The following is a 21,670-nucleotide window of genomic DNA, read 5'->3' as shown; positions in this document are numbered from 1 at the left end:
TATCACAATCCTAACTGAAAGAACACTAAGGAGAACATAGGGAAATATCTGTTTTCATTTTTTATTATTTTATTTTGTTTTATTGGAACCTGGGATCGAACTCATGACCTCGCGTTTGCGAGGCAGGGGCATATGTAGCTGAGCTAGATCTCTGGCCCAGAAATATCTTAATAACTTTGAATTAGGAAAATTTTTTATACATTATAACAAAAACAAATAAAAAGAAAAAAGTTAAAAATTGGATTCATCAGAAAGTAAACATTGTGCTGAGAATACTATGAAAATGAAGAAAAAAAATCCACAAAACAAAGTATCTGAAAAAAATGAAAAAAAAATCCACAAAATGGAAGAAAGTATAAAATGTCTCAACATCACTATCTATCGGGGATATGATCATAAAAACATAAGATGCCACTTGAAATTCACTAAGAAGGTTATAATAAAAAGATAGCAACAAGTGTTGAGGAGGATACAAAACAGTGAAAGTATCCATATTCCACTTGTGGGAAGGTAAAACAGTATATCCACTTTGGAAGTCATCCAGTAGGTATCCCAAAATTTTAAACAGATTTATAAGGACTCAGCAATTTAGTTTCTAAGATTGTATAGCTAAGAAAGCAAAACCATGTATCTATACAAAATCTTGTACATGAATGTTTGCAGTGTCATTGATAGTGGCCAAAAGTAGAACAAATCCAAAACACAGGTAAGTAAAATCTACTATGTAGGAGACAATTTGAGGGACTTCCATTGAGTGCAGAAGAGTTGCTGCAACATTGATTATATCTAGGCTTATTTCCAGAGCTGATCATGATATTTTCTTCTCCCTTCAGTTGCAAATAAGGCTAGGTATTGGTATGTAATCTCTAAAGCTAGTCTCCTGTTTCTTCTGTAAAAGATATGAGCACAGCTGGATGGCTGGACAAGTCAGCTCCAGGAATGTCAACTGGGTATGGGCCTCAGATAAAGAGGATATTATTCCCCAAGACACAAATATTTACAGAGCGGAAACTGAGGCAGCAGCCTCCAAAAACAATTCAGTTGCTACCTTAATTGAATTATGCAAATTGATCCTTCTGCATGTCATTCTCCTCGCATTTTTCAAACTGCTTTTTCCCCAACCTGGCTAGCCAGCTCAGGTTACTCACAGAGTTCCCACCATCCTCACTATGGCTCATCCTCCAACCACTCACTCCCTTCTTCACAAGGTAAATAATTCTGAAAGAGGCCTTAGATTGGAGGCCTTTATCCACACATCCTCTCTTGGATTGGGTTTAGGACCGCTTGGCTGTGCTTTACTTTGAATATGTCTTGGTGTGTTTACTGTTACCATGTGTTACATTGCAGGTGATAGATTGGAATTAACTGGGATTCCAATAATGTCTCAGTGGGATTACAAATATAATTTGTAGGACTGTGAAGAAGACTGAAAAAAGGATTAAAGTACTTGGATTACAGTAATCAGTATTTGGAATTACAATACTGCTACAGTCATACAGCAAAATACTATTTAGCAATAAAACTAAATTATATGTACATGGTGTAACATGAATAAATCTTGATGACATTCTGCTAAATGAAAAAAAACTTTCTAAATTGCATATTGTCTGATTTCCTTAAATGGAAATTCTGAAAGAGACATATCTATAGATGCACAAATTAGTGTTTACCTAGACCTGAGGGACAGGGATTTGAGAAGAAATGGATAGTGACTGTTAATTGATAGGGCATTTGGGAGGGCAATGAAAATATTTTAAAGTTATTTATGTGATTATTGCCCACCACTGAATATACCAAATATTATTGAATGATACTATTTATTTATTTATTTATTTTTGTTATTAGGGATCAAACTTAGGACCTTGTGCTTGCCACGCAGACACTTATACTGCTGAGCTATATCCCTGACTCCCTGAATGAACCTTTCAAATAAATGATTAGTGAATTATTCCAATAAAGCTATTAATTTCTTAAAGTGAGGGTGTTCTACCTTACAATCAGAGTACAATACAGGAAATTGTCTTACCATTTGGAGGCCCAACTGACACAAGCTGTAGAGCTATTTCTCTAGGTAATGATACCTAATCAAACCAACTACCAGTAGATTTTGACTTTTCATTTATGGTATGATCTATTCATTAAAATAGGTTAGGTTTAGTAATAAGGCAATGACTACAACTTCTTATAAAATGTAACGTCCACTTTAGAGTAGGTAAACTTAAATTATAAATTAATCCTCTGATTGTTAGCCATTAAAATTTGAGATAATCTCACTCCCTATTGTTGCATAGGAGTTTACAAATAATTGTAATTTTAATTTATCAGTAATAAGAATTCTAGGCCAATGTTGGGTACATATGTGTGGAACATATATATTTCTACTTTGCATCCATGATTGTATTGTATGTTAATTACAGTCAAATTTTAAAATTATTGTGTGTTTTAATTGCTTTCTATCACATTTAAACATTTTGCAGGTACTTGGATTTCCAAGTGAAAATTCATTTTTCTATCTTGAATGCCTCTTTTTTCACTTTGCAATTGTCCTTAATTCCTTAAACCTCTCTTCTAAAAAGGGAAAGTGCCTATGAGAAATGACAAAGGAACTACTTTTGTTCAGAAACAAAAACAAAAGGTAAAGAAAGTTCTAGTCACATGTCCTAAGTATGTTTATGTCCTTTAGAGTTTGTATCTTCTCCCCGTTACCCCACCATTACACAGAGAATGTGCACAAAGAATCCTTATGCCATCCCTACCGCAGCCACATTTGTAGGGCTAGTCAAAGGAGGGCAGGGAACAGGAAAAATTCCCTCCTTTTAAAAGCACAGAAACTAGTGTATGATTCCACCTCCTCTCTGAGAGAGGTGGGGTAGAGAAAGAGGGAAAAAAAAAAAGAAGAATCAAAAGAAATGAAGCAAACTTTAATTTATTGCATTTAGTAAGACTATAAAACCTAAAAATGAACCAGGCTGCATTTGTTTTTACTCTATTTTGTTTTCCCATCTTTAACCTAGGGTATCTACTTCCTTCAGTCTGTGCCTGTTTCCCAAAAAATGTAGTCTTCCAATTTCTCTGCGCTTCCATCTGTTTGGTGTCTGCCTGAGAAAGAAGTTTCTAAGAGTCCAATAACCAGAATCATCCTACAGGAGAGTTTGTGAATACAAAGATAAAACATATATTTTTATAACATGTTTGAATGACTCATAACAGAGGAAGGGATTTTGAAATGCCACCTGTAATTTAAAAAAATAATATTTGTATGCAAAAGATATTTTTAAAAACTCATGTGGACGTCATCATCATTATTCCCCTGTGCTGTATGAGTCAACTGTGGCCCTCAGAGTGAAGGGCCTAACAGAATTGTCAATCGTTAGTGTTATTTCAAGACCCTGGAGCAGAGTTATTATACATTCTCCTGTGAAAAAAGAATAACAAAAATAGCAAAAGCAAATATCATCCCCAAAGGGACTCTGCTCCTCTCAAAACTTATCTCTATGCAGATTTGAGACAGAAGACTTGGCCCGGTGTACAAAGAATCAGCCAACTGACAACAGCTTTCCATGTCACAGAAAAATGAAAAGTTAAATATATTTCACAAACTGGTAAAAAATTTTAGTCTTTCTTACAAAATGGGAACTGGGGTATTTTATCCTAATTCTTATCTAATTCTGCAATAAATCCAAGTAGCCATCGGTGAAATAGGAAAAGAGCATTAATTCCACCTGTGCTGATGTGAAAGGCCTAGAGAAGGAAAGATATGAAGACAAACTCCCATATTTAAAAGTAAAATGTTCACTTATTGGGCCCACGACTGTAGGAGCCTGGGTTCTGGATGCTATCTTTTCAATAGCAGTGGGGGCTTGAATGCATCCTTGTCCCTTTTTGTATTCCATGTCCACATACTAGAAGAGCCTGGAAAGTAAAATACTAAAATGTCATGTGAAAGAGAGGAATCACGTGGCGAGCTGAATGCCCTGTCATAACCCCAGCACACCTCTACCTGCATAGTCTGATTTATAACTGACAGATGCCCTATTAAAGCTTAGAAAGAAGAGAAAGTCTTTGTAGAGGGGATTCCATGCTGTATGAACTGCACAAATGAAGGTTGTACTCTTGACATCCTAGAAAATGTCATTATTTTATTCTCTTTTACTGCCATGACATGCTCTGCCATTGGCCTGATCACTATCATGCCTTAGATCTGAGGTGACTCCAAAGCCCCAAAGTGAGGGTGCCACACTTATCAGTGGACTAGTCCACTTAGAGTCAACTAGGGAGTGTACTCCCCTCCCTGCTTCTTTCATCTCTTTCTTCTAAACCACAAAGTAAGAAATCTTCCTCTGCCAGACCTTTCCATCACGCTTTTCCTACTTTGGAGTCAGTCAAAGATGGACTGAAGCTCCAAAACAATGCACCAGATTAAACCTCTCTTCCTTCAAGTTGTAAGTTGGTTACACCTACAACTTGCACATGCACGAAGCTCAGATGGCATGACTGACCCAACAGGAAAGTGATGAAGACAATCTTTTTGAGACAGAATTAAAGAAAAAAAAAGTTATAATAACTGTTGGAAGATATTAACTCTGGCAGGGAAAATTCCTACTGAGGAAAAATAAAAGAAAAAGAGAGTTTTAAATGGGAAACAGGTGATTTAATCCATGTATTAAATTGTATTAACTATCCATCAACTTAATTACCTAATATAATTCACAATGGAGTGAGAACTCAGCATACCTATTACTTTTGGAATATAAAATGGTTATCATCATGACTAAAAGATAGAAATTAGAAATCTGACTGTTCAGATAAATTAAACTAGCATCTTAATATCATCATAATTCTAAACTATTGATATTAGAAAAAATGTTATTTAATAAAACAACCAATAAAAAATTCTCTAAAGTGAAAAATGTAAGTCTAAGCTTTTTTTTTATTATTTTGTAAGAATGGTAGACTTACAGGAATGTTTTAGGATTTAATATTCAATATTCAAAATATAACAGTAAAATGTACCCGAAATGTTCATGGAAAGACTTAGCTAATCAGAAATACAGTGTGCTTTGTTAATTAGGTTCTATGCTTATTCACTAGAGATAATATGATTAAATAAAAATGTACAATCTATTGATAAGCAATAATATTCATTTTCTTATTGAATTTGGTTGAACGGATATCTCTTTTTCTTTGAAATTTAGTATGTAAGTGCCATCTCTCATCCTGTGATAATCAATCAGAATTTTGTTGTCTTTAAGACCATGTGTATTTTTGAAGACTTAAGAAAGTGAAATCACTGTGGACAGGTTGACATGCTCACCAGCAGATGCAATAAAAGATCTAGGAACAGACAGACAAGAAAATTTGAAAAGTAGAGTCATAAATATGCACTTAATTTTCAAGGTGACATTAGGAACTTCCCTGACACTCTTCCAATTGGGAGCACAGTGCACATACCTGAAGCTCAGATGGGATAACTGACTATAGAGGTAATATTCCAGTGCTCTGCCTTGGAGAAAAGGTTTCATTCTTCCTCCCTGACAGTACAGCAGCCTTAAGCTACTGCTGAGCAGGGAGCAATGATTAGAGAAGAGGGCAAGCTGGGAGGGAGTTAAATGATTGATTTCAGTGATAGTTCAGGGGCCCTAAATAATATTTTTCCTCCTAAAAATGTAACGAGCTCTGTGTAATAAAATACTATAAGAACAACTACTGCTGAAGGTTTTGCAAAAGTCTCAAAAATTCCCATTATAAGTGCACTTAAAACTGAAGCACCACCTACTGGTTCAAACTGAATCTTCCCACTCACTCCACAACCATTTTATCTTCATTCAAATCAACCTAGGAGACAATCCATTTTCTGGTAGGAATAAGTATTGCTAATTTTTAAAACCAGATTTTTTTGTCAAAATGTATAACAAGCTTTTTATTTCCACCTCATACGAACTCAAACCTCACTTTTGGTGAAACATTAACAATGTACCATAATTGGAAATGAAAAACAGTTTGTTGGTGTGAGATACCTGATAATCATACATATATTGTTCAAATGTGTGCATAATTCTGTTGTTTTGCATAAATTTATAAAAGTTACTATGATTTACCTTTTCTACAATAGATACTATGTTCTTTTAGAATGTGGTCTTAGAATTAGGTCACTGATTCAGTTTTGTATTTGTTTTAAAAAGTCACTTTTTTCCCCTCAGAAAACTCAAACTATAATAAAAATAATTATTTTCATTATAATAACTCAAATTTATCAATTGTTTCATTAACCAAAACACACCCTCCAAAAATATCTCTGTAAAATTTCTCCAATTTATTAGAAGCCACTATGTGCAGCACTTACAGACATGGCCTCAAAGCTTAACTGGTAGCAGCATCTTAGGGCGACATTAACTGTGTATCCTAGGCAACCGAGTCAAGGCTAAAGCACCACAGTGTTTGTTTAAAACGTGATGTGGAAAGCAATCAGAGGAGCTTCAATTCGAGAGAAATTCCTTTTCAGTGTAAGCCTGAAATAGGAGTGCTGCTATTTGCACCATTATAATTAAGAATGTGTCGCCATATTCATTATTTTCAAGAGTTTGTAACTGAGCTGTAAAAATTAGTCATATTAGTTAAAAGATGGAAAACATCTAGTTATGCTAAGATGTCCTCCTGGGGCACTTCGGGTCCTATTAAAGTGGGTTTAAGCAGTTTAAATGACAGAAATTATTTTATTTTAACTAGCTTAAAATCAGACCTTAAACACTGTAGATAAACTGGAGGTATACATAGGAAAAAATACAAAGAGTGGTTTAGTCTACCTTTTAAAGATAAAATACAGATGTATTGTTATTTTTATTGAGCTAATTCTTCAATGACTTTAATCTTTTATTTAATCCTTGACCAGAAACAAGAACATTCATTTCAATTTTTTTTTTATTTTTAGTTTTTTGAATACTTTATGTCATCAACAGTAATGAAAGAAACTGTTATATTTTATACATCACACATATACACACATAGGCAGATATAAGTTACAGGGAAACAATTTGGTTTTGATATGAGTTTTTTAAAAAAACAATGTTTTTATTTACAAGTTTCCTTAAGCCAAAAAAAAAAAAAAAGTTTCTTCTGTTCAATTAAAGGAAGAATTACACTTTTTAAATAGGAAAATAAGTAGTATGTGGGGCAAGGACAAAAGGACCACTAACCTTTACTACCAGCCTCCTGCAATAGTCACCTGATACTAAGCATTACGTGTTTATTCTAGTTCTTTAGGAGTTACTAAAGAACTGCTCTCAACAGTTCTTTAGTAGTAGTCTCATTTCCCAATAATGAAGCTCATGTCCTCTGCAATCTAGGAGCCAAAGTCTATGTTATACTTCATATACCATTTATGAATCTCCAAAGTCAAATTTTTACATCAAGGAAGAGTCAGTCTCATGCATAGATGATTTTTTTTTAAATTTTAGATATGTTTGTACTCTTCAGATTTCATTGTTATATTTAATTCACAAACATATAAAATTCAGAAGAACCCAGGCATAAATTGAAAGTAACAGTTATGAAAACCTTCTCCTTTTAAAAACATAAATTTATTTTTGCATAAAATGGTACTGACGTTTTCCCGAAAAAAAAAAAAAAAAAAAAAAAAAGCTATGTAAGCCTCAAAGTGGATGCTCCTGGAATGAAATCAGCTACAGGTTACTCAGAATAACTCTGTCAAGAAACTAACAGGGACAACACCCCTCCGTGATGGCCATGGAGTCTCTCATGAATACATTATTGCTTCTTTGAAGTCTTTTTCAAGTTTTTGTGTTTGCTTTTTCTATACATTTTGAAAATATTATTTGCCCAATCATCTTGAAAGAGATATATCACCAATTTTGTGTGTCCCCGAATTTGTTGTTCTCAGAAGTAATCATTGCATAGTTTATTTTATAGTTAGAAAAGGTCTTCCTAATAAATAACTGTATATTAGTTTTGTATAATTGGAAAACAGGTGAGTCATTCCTTTTATATTATCTTTTTCTTTTCCATTTGTAGAATGGCAAGAGAAAAAAAAGCATGTAAATTACTTAAATCTCAAATGGGGAAGGCAAGGAAAGTCAAATCAAAGTAATAAATCTGCACTGTCCAGTGGGGTAACCAAAAGCTATATGTGGCTAACGATCACCGTGTTATATAGCTGATTCTGGCCAACACCTTGTGATCCTCCTGCCTCAGCCTCCCATTGTTGAGAATGGAGGCATGAAACACCGCACCCAGATCTTACTGAAAAATTATAGCTCTCCTAAGTGAATTATCTGAAACAAAGATATACGAATGAAAGATGTTTTTGAAGCATTTAAAATTATAGAAATTAGTAATAAAGGCAAGTTTTCTCCTATGAATTACAGAAGCAGCCCTTTGTGGGTCCAATTAATATAAACACTGACATTCCAGGTGACCTAGAAGTATAAAAATGCATCCACACTTTCCGTGTATAACTATGGCTATTGTATGCTTTCTACTCTTTGTGAGCAGGTAGTATTTCTCTTTAAAAAAAAGTTCACTTGCCAGTTTTCATCTTTTATAAAGAGCAGACACCCAAATGAAATGCCACTGAGCTCCAATTTCATTCTGTTACAACCATTTTGATAGATTAGGAAGAATAATTAGCAAAGCTTACATATTTTGCAAATGGTTCACCATGACTTCAAGTTCATGACAATGTTTATATTTTAGACTATCCATCCAACATATGTCCTTAAACAAAACAACTTTAGAAACTACAAAAATCCTCAGATGCCTTAATGCAGAGAATTATGGCAGAAGAGTTTGAAATAAAGATTTGTCATCCCCTAAGACTCAGAGGCCCACATGAGACTGAAAAAGTCGATGCAAAGAAGCACGATATGTTACTGAGGTTGGGAACTCTGAATCTATTGTCATAGTTCAACAACAAAAAATGCTTTTCAGAGAATTTTAAAGCTTAAAATGCACTTCCTGGGAGTTTCTCAGCAATGAATGAAGTGACTGTGACATTTATTGGCTGCTATTTTAAAAGTTTTGATTTTACCAATTACTACCCATATGACCTCAGGCAAGATTCACAGCCTCATTTTTCTCATTGTTTGCATGGTCCAGTTTTCCATAGGCTCATCTGATCAAAACACTCAACACAGAATTCAGCACCTAAAGATAATTCAGTATATGTTTTATAATTATTATATGTTATAGTTCAAATATCATATTTGTTCCATAAACATGGTAGCTTCAATCTGGAGAAACTTATTCTTTCATAGTTCTGTGGCTTGAATACTGAATCCCATCTTGATGAAATATATCTTCAAAGAACTAATTTCTAAATCAGGTCACATTCTGAGGCTCCGACTGGCTATGAATGTAGGTGGGAGCATTATTTAAACCACTACAGAGTGAAGAGTACTTCTAAGGATCACATGATTTTCAGGAAAATAAGAGAAAACTGAAAAATAGTTGAATGCTCGATAGAGTCACCTGTTACATACTGTCTTCCCATACATATAAACATACTGTAGTTCAGCAATACTTATAAATATTATTTTTATATATTATAAAAATATAAAAATTATAAAAAAGTATAAATATTATTTTTCCATTATCTGCATTTCATTGTGATAGACCTTTAACTTTTATCTCTTAGGACTTCTTTCTCCTTAAGACTTACATAGTCTAAATCCATCTTACCCATTTGTCACAAGCAGTCTTCAAGTCTAGTCATTTTTCTCTACATGTCTTATATCTATTATTTTATCTCATTTCTAATTCTATTCAATCTTAGCACTGCCCACTAACATGAATTTAATCACATTAAAAAGACTGACTTGTGGTTTTCATCATGGAGCAAACCACTGTGTGAATACTTTCCTCATTTTTCATCACATAATTCCCAAACCGTCAGTGACTCTTCATTTCTTTAGAGCAAAATCTGAGCTGTACTCAGCTGACCTAGAAAGTCTTTTATGATTTGAACCTATTCACCTACCCAATTTTTCCTTTTATAACTCAGTATTAAACCGCATCTCCTATAAATTTGGGTCATTGTGTACATCTCCCTTCTCTACTTCAGGTTCATTTTGTCTGTCACCATCTTTACTTCTCTTTGCTTGTAGGAAGAAATTGCAGAAATACTTTTTTAACAATACAATAATTCTGTCTTCATTTCAAAAGTCGCTTTAAATGAAAATTCTAAGGAATAAATCATTTTTAAATGGATCAGAATTTCTTGAATGAAGGACAAAGATGTTGATATCCACTATGGTGCACTGGAGGCTCACAGTCCATAGGTAGCACTGATGTTCTTATATAAAGGAAGAGGGAAAGCGGATCGGGTCAGAGCTAGAGTGAAAGTTTAGGAATTAGCTTTTACCAAACTGGAACTCTGCTGAAAGAAAAATGTGGAAACACACAGGAGATGGTGACAGGCAAGCCTGGGCTGGGTCAGTATCATTTCTAGGAGATCAATTGAGGTGCAAGAAGGGCATAAAACTCCAATACTAGATAGATCAGTGACAAGCCACAACAAAAGACAAGGCTCTTTTAAAGAGTAGTGTTGGGAGATGTGCATGATAAATGTTTTTCCACTTTTCAATAACTGCAAAGTAGATATTGGTCTTCAAAGAAAAATGTTTCTCTCCTGAGCAGTCAGTTCTGTATATTAGAAAAGGCTTCAGGTAGTAGAAAGTAAGCATGACAATTACCAACTCATTGGTTCCATGTAATACTTGAGGTTCTCAGATGAGTACATTTATGCTTGGATAAAGTCATTTTCCCCCGAAATCTTACTATTTCTCTCTTCTTCCAAATGTGGCTAGAGAACTTCAGCTGGTTGAAGGGCCAACCTCCTCTAGAAAATCCCCAATTTTGTTCTCAACTGAGGGACTCTACTTTCAGCTAAAAACATTTTATTTTTTCTTTTTTAAAATCTGAAACAGTTGCTAGAAAGTTTGTAGGTCCCCTCCCTGGCTATTTTAGCAAGGAAATCAAAGTGAGTTACTTCAGAAGCAAAGGAATATAACATTTATTATTCCTATTCCCTCTTATTGACTGTTATTAATTTTACAGTTTTGTTGCATTTTCCAGGTAATAAAATAAGCAATAAAACAGTCCTTGAGTACAAACTGTGCAACACTTGTGATTTGTTTGAAAATCAAGCAAACTTTAAAAAAGAAGGTAAAACTATGGCTCCCATGATGAACAAAAGTAGTTATAAACCAAACAGAGAAAAATTTTCTCTTATTCATTCATTCAATAAATATTTCAATCAATAAATTCATTCATTAAATACATTTTTCATTCAATAAATATTCATTCAATAAATATTTGAGAGCTTGCTGGAGACAAGATTTAGAATGTGGCAAGGGGTCACCAGTCATTTGTAAACCCGTTTTGTTTTCCCAGTGTATAAAGGCATGCTCTAGTTACCAGAGTATAATCATGATAATGAGCATTTTTCTCCTTGTAGTTTTACAGCAGAATTTGATTGATTCATTTATCCAAAGCTACCCTTTTCTAGCTCAAAATTCAATTTTTCATAAATTATTTGACAACATATTCTTGAAAGCCCTATGTGAAAATATTCAGGAAAGATACGTCCATCGTCATCTTAAAGACTGGGTTATGACAGATTGATGACCTTATCATATCTTTTCATGCTCATCCTATTTTATTTTTCTTAAATTTGCAGCACCAAGGATTGAACCCACACCCTCTGCACTGAGCTACATTCTTTTTTAAATTCTTTTTCTTTCTTTCTTTCTTGCTTGCTTGCTTCTTTCTTCCTTCTTCCTTTGTTCCATTTTTTTTCTATTTTCTTCAAATTTTTCTTTTTCTTTCTTCTTCCCTTTTTCTGTTTTTCATTCTTTCTATTTTCTTCACATTTTTATTTCTATTAGTTCATGTGTTAGGAATTAAAAACTGGTTTTCAATTTAACACCAGCCAAATTGAATCAGCATGGTGCCGAGTGTAGATGGCCCACCTGAGGAAAATTGCCCTCATAAAAAGAGACTTGCAGAGGAAGAGTGTAGCATTGTGGGTTCTCCAAAGTGTTGCTGTTTGAAGCCATTGGTTCTCCTGCAGGAGCTCGTCTTGGCTGGCTTCCCTGATAAGAATTCAGCCATTATCATTGAAGGAGCTTGGGATATTGTTGCTGAGAATGGCTGTGGTTCACTTTGGGGGAGCTCTGGTGCTTACTTTGAGCATTGCTTCCTGGGTCTGGAGGGGAAGATGTGTGCTGTTTAATCTCCAGTAGACATTTGTCTCACTGGCTTCCTGTAATGTACTCAGCTGGTCTCAATGTTGGAGGGGCTCAGGACCTTACTGTCACTGAGGATGGCTGTAGCATTTTGGGGGGCATCCCTAATTATTATTTTGAATGTTATTTCTTGGTTCCGGTGTAGAACCTTCAATATACTAGCATAGATCCTTCACCCCCTAGCACAGACTTTCTAGCTTCCACACTGTGCAGATTAATAAAACAGATTTGCAATGGTCATTGTCATGGGTTCTAGGTCTTCAGATGGACTCATGCAGGACACTGCTGTGAGATGCAGGCCCTCAGCTCAACTTTGTAGGTCTTTAGTGTTGTAGAAAGATTTCCTGTACTTTCTTGTATTAATTCTGGGTGGCCATCATGAAATAATATTATAAATTCTGCACTCTGTATGTACTTGTTCTCCTTGCAACCCCTGACTACAAAAACATGTCTGCCCTACATAATGATAATGTTTTTCTCTTTCACAAATTGTAAGCTGTTAAAAATTCATGGATAAGAAATAGTAGGAAGGCACACCTTCAAATTATTTTCAATAAATTAGAGCTTTATGTAATACAGCCCTCTCCCTTTAATATGGACATAACACATGATTTTCTTCTAAACAAGAGTATAGCCAAAGTGATTTTATTGTATTGATAAAGTCACGTTATGCATCAAATGTGGTGTGCTGTCAAGAGATGATGATGGCATACAGTGTAAGACTCCGTGTTGGCTCAGTGAAACCTGAGAGATTCTTCTATGTCTTTGCTGAAGTGGCGATGCTATGAAATGACTCTGGAGGGTCACATGGCAAGGGACAGCAAGTGCAACTAGGTGCTGAGGGTGGCCCTAACCAACAGCCAGCAAGAAATTAGGGACTTCAGACAGCTGCAAGATGAATTCTTCCAATACACCGAAGGGCCTTACTGTGGATTTTTCTTTGTTTAAAATCTACAACTTACTACACATTCCTCAGGTAAAGTGATGCTTCTGCAGAGACTACATTCCCTAACCAACCAGCTTGGCCTGAAAGAGAAAACTTCATTAAACTGTACCCATACTTCTGATCCAAAGAAACTGATGTAACATGTTTCTGTTGATAAGCTGTGGCCATTTATTTTTTTCTACACTTTGCAGTCTGAAACTCTTTCTAACTGTAATGCAAATAAAAACAAATCAAGGAATACTTGGGGATAGGGAACCCCCTTTAAGAGTAAAATCTAAAATGTTGAGCACTTCAAATGTGCGTGGTATTGTTGAAATTTCTCAGTCTTTTTACTTAATTCAGGGTGGTATTTGGAGCTGCTTTTGTCCCCATTCCCATTCTGGTTTAGTGTTTTAATGCCTGAGAAAAATGTAGTGTGTTGCAGCTTTTGAACAAAGAAAAAATGATATGGGAAAAACCAAATATGTCATACATATAAGATAAAGTTACATGAGACAATCCATGGCTTTCCAACATATGTTTGTGTGTTGGGTAGTAGTGCTGTGGTAATCAAAAAAATGTAATTTTAAGAGTCAATAGTGACCAAAAATACTGTGTTAGCTGATGCAATCTGACTTCGGAGCATTAAACAGAGTCTTTTCTAGGATAGAATCATTTCAAGTCAACTTCAGACCTCCATACCTTATTTTTGTGAATTCTGTTTACCTCACATTTTCATGTGATTATATAATAAAAAACTAAAGTGTGCCCTGTCCAGTGGCAGACTCCTGACCGTTTTGGATCCCCATCTATCAGCCCAGACTCCTTCTCAAACCAAAATGCTGGTATTCATTCAGGAATCTATCTCTCTCTTATAGCTTACATATACATACCAATAATATTATGAATCATATTAGAATCTGGCTATTGCTAAACTAATTCGGAGTCAAAGCATTCCCATCTATATGTGTTTTTACCATTAAAACAAATCTCCTGGACCTCTCTCTGCCTCAGTTGCATGTTTTATTTACTCTAACTTTTATGGTAACGAAAGCAATTTTTTAAATAAATCACCACTCCTTTTCTCAATACACACCTCTGACGCTAACATATATATTAGAATATATACACAAACACACACATATGAATAGATATATATGAATTAGGTTGGTCAGGTGATAACTAGTGATCAGGTTTGTACCTGACAAAGTCTGTCATAGATACTGACAGTGTCAAACTTCCATTGAAAATACAACCACTATTGGGGATGTACATTGTGAATTTAATGTCTTCAATAATTTTGCACCGTGATTCAACATTGAAATGAGAAGTCATTGTGCATGCAAAAAAATTCAGGCACCTACTTTCATGGAAAATAGAAGAAATGTTGTCTAATGCTAACCAAGTTTTTAAGATAAACACAAAATAAAATTTTAGATGATTAAACAGTATTGTGTTGGGTAGGGAACAGTTCTGTGAAAGAGCACTTGCCTTCAGTACAGGAGGCCCTTGGGTTCAATTCCCAGAATTTCCAGGAAAAGAAATATTATGCCATCATTTATATGGCAGCTTTTTACTTAGTTACATAAGGAATAATGGGGAAGCTAGCAATCAAAAATGTTTTCAATTTGATAATTCACAGTAAGTGCTAGAACTTATTACATTCTACAAAGTCTGTATGTGCTCCTACCCTGATTTATTTTTGAATTTATCTCTGAAAACTTTTCTCTTTACCTTCATAGCTCTAGCCACAATTCCTTGTGGGTTTTAATAGGTCCCTTCTTGTCTCAAGACCTTTGTCTCTGCTGTTTATTCTGACTGACACACCATCTCACCTTCCATTACTCTCACAGCCTCCTACTGCCTCATTCAAGTGACTATTCAAACAATGTCTTAAAAGGAGATCTTCTCTGAATATCCTATTTAATATCCCTAGTTCCTCACACTGATTTTTCTACATTTTGCAAACTTTCCCCGTTCTAGTTATAGACTTTCTTTTTTTCGTTATGAAATACATCATAATGTGTGACAAATGGAAAGCATTCTTAAAATGTAAGAAATAAATAAATGGATCATCACAACAATTGTGTGATGCTTATTGACATTGTCATCGGCAATATCAACACTCTCATTCCCATTGTACTGATGAAAACAGTGAAGCGGTTTGGGCAAGGTCACTCAGGTAGTATTTGGGACAGACCCTGGACATGTGACTGTAGTGTCTACACACTGAAACTTCCCTTCTTATTGTCTCTAAGTTAGCAAATCTGAGGTCATTGATGCAGATGAAGAAAGAAATGCTGCATAGGTTAAAGGCTTTGTGGGACATTGCACAATGTGTTACTGAGAGAGCACAGGCTCTAAATATAGTGTGCAGACACCAATTTTGGAGCTCTTTTTGCAAACTTTCTTTTTGCAAAATCAATTCTGTTTTTTCCTAATTCCTCAGATGTGTCATTGTTTAGAACAATTCTTCATTCAAGAACGTTTACAAACTGAGAGAAGACTTCTTAAACATATAAAAACTCTAGAACCTTAGTAATTCAGTATCAATCTTATGTCCATTGCAGTTCATTTTTCCCAAGCAAATATTCATGATTTCGTTACATCATACCAGTTTCCTAACCACCACAAAGTATTCCTACTACTTCATTCTGTCCAAATGGGAGCCATTTTTCCAAGCCATTAAAATGATCAAATGATTATACATAGTAAAGAGACACAGGTTTTAGAGACTTTATCATGCTGCAAAGATGATTGGAAATTACTTTATAATTTTCTTAGCAGTAATAAACGTATTTTTCCACCTTAAAATTCTCTGTTCTCTTCCAGATTTCTGTAGCAATTTCTACAAATAATTATCTAAAATTTATATAATGTGTTTTGCCTCTAAAAACCCATTGAGTTGTTATGAAGTGAAATAAGATAACTCATAAATATAGTAAGAGCTGATGCTGGTATAGTGAACTCGTCATCATCATCATTATTGTTATGATTGCTATAAATTATTTCCTGCATAGTTTTCATTGTAAAGGCTGAAAACCCAAACAGAAATCTTAAAGAAAATAAGAAGAAATGATTTTATTTAGCTAAAACTGTATAGTTAAATTTTGAGATATCTTACCACAAGTCTTCTCCAAGATACAAGAAAAACATTACGATTGGCCTGGGTATCTTTTTGAATATTAGAAATCAAAAATGATGCTAAATTTTGTGCTCTACTTTTTGATTAGAGACAAGGTCATTTGGGTGAAGGTGGTGGATACTAAGTTAATTTTATTTGATAACACGCATCATGATTATAAAACATTTTTCTCACAAAATAACTTATAAACATGTTCATGGTTTCATTGTTAAGGAATGCAGCTTTTTCTAAAGGAAAAATAATTCCTAAAACAAGGTAGAATCATGCTGTGCTGAAGATGATCACATGCGCGTGCACGCGTACACACACACTCACACACACCCACACTAAATGACCCTATTTTAAACATAGGGTCAGGTCTTCACTGTTATTGCTATATCTGTTTGCAATGCTCTACCTGATCCTTTCCATGGTTAACTACCTCTCATTTATTCTCCAAGACTGTTGAGTAACAGCATTGCTTAAGGCAGCTTATGTTGGCTTCAGAAAGTGGGTTGGTAGCCTACAACAATCTCACATATAGTTTTACTCCTTCTCATCCAAACTTTACTTAATCAGATGACATTAAAAGCTGATTTTACCAACAATTATCTCCATAGATTTGCCAAAAGCTATATGAAAAAGTATCAACTCTTTTTTACTGCTCTATCTCCATATATACTACTATCTCTGCTATAGGCATTTGATAATATTAAAGAGCACAGTAATCTCTCAGTTACCCTTGACAGAATAAGGACTCAAGTGGAAAAATCTAAAAACTTGAAATATCTAAAACACGTATGCACAGAAATTTAAATAAACTCTGAAGTTTTGTTGTATTTTCTCACTGAAATTATCTTCTAAATAAAGGGTGGATTAAATTTCTTTTATAACTGAAACAATATAAACATGACCAATTCTTATTACATCATTTTATATCTTTTGTTTTTTTTTTTAAGCTTGTAGATTGTAATATAGTGGTAGCTTACTCAACTTGGTGTGTCTGCAGACTTTGACAAATCTGAATAATTAGTTTAAAATTTCCTTTAGATTTGTACTGATCAAAGTTGGTGTCTATGTTACGTGATATCAGTGTCATAAGTGATTTTTGAGTCACCCTGACAAAGGGAAAATGAAACATAAGCAATTATCATAGAAAACATTCAACATAAATATATTTAATATTTGGGTCTTTAGCTTGCCTGTGTACTATTCAAGGCAATTTATTTGAAAATAAAATTTCTGGTTGTCACATGCCATACAGACAAACAAGAGACCAAATCATATTCATTTTCTGACTGAGAGAACTAAGTCTAGGAAAAACTGAAAGGATGGAAAATAAGAAGTAAAAAGAAAATTTCATTATTTATCAGTTACCTAAAGCAAGTCTTATAAAAACTAACTTGTTTAGCCATGTTTGCATTTGTTTAGATTTCTACAATCAACAAAATATTTAATGAGCCCTAAGAAACTGAGCCTAGAGTAATGTCTTTATGTGAGGAAAAACGATCAATAGGAATGCAAATGGTCAGTAGCAGTCTTATCCTCATGGTTAGCCAAGCCAGCCTTGGAGATAAAGGAAATGACAATGTAAAAAGTGGATCTTGTTGCATACCTTCAACTGTAGCTCAATAATATATGAAACTGCTTTATTTAGTGATCCAAGAAAAGTTTTTTTTTTTTAATTTTAGCTCATCCATCATCATCCTGACATATTATTGTGTAACAAAAATACAGTTTTAGATATTCTTATTAACTTTTCTGTTCACTTTAAATATTCCTAAAAACCTGGGAATGTAATTCAGTAACAGAACTCTGGAACTGTGTGTGTATGGTCCTAAGTTCAATTCAGTACTGCCAGAAAGAAAAACTCTATACATGATTTGCATTAAATTTAGCCATACATTCAGTGAGACCATTCAGGGAGATAATGCATCAACTGGCTTAATCAAGATATTGATTTATTTTTGTCAGTCATGTGATATGTGAGGAATATAATTTGTAGCAGAAACAAAAATAAAATGTTCAATCATATTTCAGAGTCAAAGGCTGATATATAGTTGAAAAAGGACTAATATAAATTTAATGTGTGCCTACGTTCCTTCTAGGCTGTATATACAACTTCTGGTAAACAACAGTGTTTTACAGAGACTCATTTATGGATTATGAAATCAACAGTGATTTGTGACACACATTTCTTTCTAGTGAAATAGTATGAAATGAAAAAGTAAAGCCCATTGCTTATAATAATGATATTATGCTATAAAAATTTTCACTCTGTTTTAACTTGCACACACAAGTGAAATGTTACGGTGAGCCACAGTCTAAACAATTTTTGAGGGCATTTGTCAGGAACTGTTGAAAACAAGCTGGAGCCAATTTGTCTAGTTTCCTTCCTCTCATAGACTCCCTATATTAACTGAATTGGTGTAAATTTTTGTATAAATAAAAATAAACTGGAAACTTAATGAACTTCTCTTTAAGGCATTTAATCATCTTTAAAATATTTAATTTTAATGCTTTTTTCATAAGATGTTCAATCATATTGATGTCTGACAGAAGACAAACAATTATTTTAGAACACATTATATCAAATTCTATAAAAACCAAAGTCCATTCAAAGTTCCCTAACTAAAGATTGCTGTGTCATCACCATGCAGAGTTGACTGACTGAAGTTTCATTTTCTAGATGCTCCCTTAATCAACTTCTTAATGCAATGCAGTGTCAATAGGCTCAGAAGCAGTTAAAAGCCATCGGTTAAGGATAGAGTTAACTTTAAAAAGTAACTTGCAATGGTTACTGGAGGAAAAATGAAACTCTAGAAATGAATTCAGGTGCTAGGATCAAAGCTGCAGTTTCATAAATTAATGTGTTGGGATAAATGCTCAAAGGCAGACACCCTCCCTCCCCTTCAGTGCGTTCAGTGTGTTCCAGTTGCTATGACATCTTCATAAAGATATATGGCAATTATTCACCTTGGAACAGTAGGCAATAAGTGAGTACAGAAGAAGGGAAAAGTCCTAATTAAAAGGCCAACTTATCAAATAATAATCTAAGCTACTTTATACTTCACCCTGATTGCAGTGTTCTCTCTTGGGTTTAAGGATACATTTGGCTCCCGGCAACACTAAAGCTCATTATAATCATCATTAAAATAACGCTTTTCTCAAGACAGCAAGAGTTGGGTGTCTTGCTGAAGTGGCGCATTCAGCCCCTGGGAAGAAGTATCCAGCAGTGCATCAACTGACCCCTTGTGATAGACCTGAATGGGCTCTGATGAGCTCCAAAGGGGTGCAATCTGAAAGTCTTCTCTAGGCTAAGACCCTGCTGCCTCTGGTTTCCTGTATATTCATAGCACTTAGGTGACTGCAAAAGACCGGAGTTTAAATGAGTCACATTTTAAGAGATCAAACTGAAGTGCAGATGGAATCTATATATGACATATATGGGTATATATGGGTACACCTGTCCAATTGATGAACATTCATATATTTATATAAAAAGAGGTATATGTAAAAACGTGTGACTCATGTTTCCAAAAAGTGATTTTAAGTTAAATTCAGACATTAGAACTAAGATTAGATCCTTCAACTCCTTTTCATAAAAGCTCAAATTCACTGTCTTCTTTAGCTCTTATGACAGAAAATCAATAAAATGATAAATTTGCTCCATTTTGTTTTAATGACACCTAGGTTTCATATTAAAGGTAGAACTGTTTTATGAATGTGTATAAATATGTTTATTTATTAAGAATTTAAAATCTTCCAAATGATCTATAACACAATCTTCTAATATTTTAGTTAGATGTTTTTGATCTGCAAGAGTTGAAATCCATTAATCAAAATATAAGTAAAAAATGCATATTTATAAAGGCTGAAACCCTGTGTTACTAATGCCATTACATATAAAGAAAAAATTCTAAACAAAAGGCAAGGATTTGATTTTTCATTTAAATTATCATCCAAAGCAGTGTGTGTTGAAAAGTTTTACATTCCTGACTAATAAACTTTCTATCTGCAATGCCAGTGAATGATATTTATTTAAATAATTTAATTTCTAGAAAGTGATATCAGGATGCATAATAAAAATTCCTATACACAAGTTGAATGGGCAGAAAATTAAGAGAACTATTGTCAGTCTGTTGTAATACAAATAATGTAAAATTTTCTCCTGGTATACAGAAATTATTTACCTAGGCATTTATCTTTTGCAATCTTTATTTTGTAATAGTGAAAAAAAAAAAAAACCCAAAACGTTGAAGCTCTTCAGTAATAGAGATAAATCATGCGAAGAAAATAATTCATTACTTATGGAATATTGTGGCTTCTATCTGGATATCCCCCAAAGTCTCATGCATGTTTTTCAAAGTGATTGTATCTATGGTGTGTGAATATGGAAGAAGGGTTTATGATGTCTAGATTAGTCCCCTGGTTGAATTAACATACAAAGCAGCAGCACAGAGCCTCCCTTTCCCTTCTAGTGCATCTAGACTCTAAGCCTATTGGTTGGTGCCTTCCACCCCAGGGTGGGCCTTCAGGGTGTAGATGATACCAATCAAAAGGCAATAATTGGAAAAAAGAGGCTCCACGCTGCTGCTCTGCTGCTTCCGGCCTGCCCGGCTCTGTACTGCTTCTCTTTAGCCATGGTCCTCTCAGTGCTAGTCTCCCTTGGAGGAAGCCAAGTGTGGATGGAAATCGCTACAAGCTGTGAGCTAGAATAAATCTTTCCACCTTTAACCTGTGGGTGTCAGGTATTTTGCTCCAGCAACAAAAAAGTAACTAAAGACTTGGAATACTGGAAAAAGAAATAGCATATTTATTCTGCTTACTATCTTTTCACTATTGAAGCCACAGTCTTGACAATAAATTTGGAGTGGAAACACTCTGTATGATAATTATGGAATTAGGAATGAAAGAATGTATACATGCTATCACACATGATCCTTGTAAATTCTTATTGGACAAACCTGCATCATTATACATATTTGTGCACTGGAAGTCAAGTGGATATGAGTCTGGAATAATCATTTAAGTGATGACCTGTGTTTCTTTTGACCCCCACTCATTCACTGTTTTTTTCGGTGGGGACAGGGTAGCAGGGCTCTAGCCCATCACCTTGTGCTTGCCCAGGTAGGCACTTAAGGCTGCTGTGCCACATCCCTGGCCCTGTTGTTGCACTCTTCTGAGGTTCTGAAACCACCTCCTGACTGGATTTCGGGAGGTGCCTCTAGATCAGTAGCCTTGCAAGGAAACTGTCCTCTTTCCATCTGCTCTGCATCAGCATCAAAGAGAAGATAAGAGAAATCTTCTTAAGTAGAGGTCTCATTATTTAACTACTCTGGAATCACTGGCAACCTAATC

The 21,670-nt window shown here is 34.6% G+C and overlaps 1 protein-coding gene and 1 long non-coding RNA gene across 13 annotated transcripts in view; both read right to left on the bottom strand.

Annotated features, from left to right (window-relative positions):
* Nlgn1 (neuroligin 1) overlaps positions 1–21,670 on the bottom strand; it is an 816,885-nt gene that overhangs the window by 494,256 nt on the left and 300,959 nt on the right. The gene's annotated exons all lie outside the window — the stretch shown is intronic.
* The window catches only part of LOC134471096 (uncharacterized), a 133,533-nt gene continuing 117,040 nt past the window's right edge, over positions 5,178–21,670 (bottom strand). The window contains exon 2 of the long non-coding RNA XR_010040445.1: positions 5,178–21,670. This exon is cut by the window's right edge and continues 111,455 nt beyond it. This is a non-coding gene — a long non-coding RNA (uncharacterized LOC134471096).

This window comes from Cavia porcellus, unplaced genomic scaffold, assembly GCF_034190915.1.
Source record: "Cavia porcellus strain 051 isolate PalLab524CR breed Dunkin Hartley unplaced genomic scaffold, mCavPor4.1 scaffold_17, whole genome shotgun sequence".
Taxonomy (NCBI): domain Eukaryota; kingdom Metazoa; phylum Chordata; class Mammalia; order Rodentia; family Caviidae; genus Cavia; species Cavia porcellus.
This window is presented reverse-complemented; position numbering and strand designations above follow the sequence as displayed.